Source organism: Papio anubis, unplaced genomic scaffold (genome assembly GCF_008728515.1).
Source record: "Papio anubis isolate 15944 unplaced genomic scaffold, Panubis1.0 scaffold6095, whole genome shotgun sequence".
NCBI classification, from domain to species: domain Eukaryota; kingdom Metazoa; phylum Chordata; class Mammalia; order Primates; family Cercopithecidae; genus Papio; species Papio anubis.
The window spans coordinates 1-480 of record NW_022166317.1 but is presented as its reverse complement, the minus strand read 5'-3'; the positions used below and the strand labels follow the sequence as shown (position 1 = coordinate 480).

The window sequence follows — 480 nt, the reverse complement described above, 5'->3', positions numbered from 1 at the left end:
GGTTTTCTAGATATACGATCATGTCATTTGCAAACAAAGACAATTTGACTTCCTCTCGTCCTGTTTGAATATCCTTTCTTTCTCTTACCTGATTGCCCTGGCCAGAACTTCCAATACTTTGTTGAATAGGACTGGTAAGAGAGGGCAGCCTTGCCTTGTGCAGGTGTTAAAGGGGAATGCTTCCAAATTTTGCCCATTCGGTATGATACTGGTTGTGAGTCTGTCATACACGACTTTTATTATTTTGAGGTATGTTCCTTCAATACCTAGTTTACTGAGAGTTTAAAAATATGGAATGCTTCATGAATTTGCATGTCACCCTTGTGCAGGGGCCATGCTGATCTGCTCAGTATCTTTCCAATTTTAGTATACGTGCTGCCAAAGCAAGTACTGACCACAAGTTCTTAGAAGTGGAGATAAGTGAAGAACTGTAGGTGAGATGGAGTGTTGAATTTCATCTGCAGTAATTTCTGCATCTAA

The 480-nt window shown here is 40.2% G+C and overlaps 1 non-coding gene across 1 annotated transcript; it reads right to left on the bottom strand.

Moving 5' to 3' along the window:
- Positions 1 to 284: 284 nt before the first annotated feature.
- Positions 285 to 391, bottom strand: LOC116273371. The gene has a single exon (XR_004181725.1). It is a non-coding gene; the product is annotated as a U6 spliceosomal RNA (small nuclear RNA).
- Positions 392 to 480: the final 89 nt, after the last annotated feature.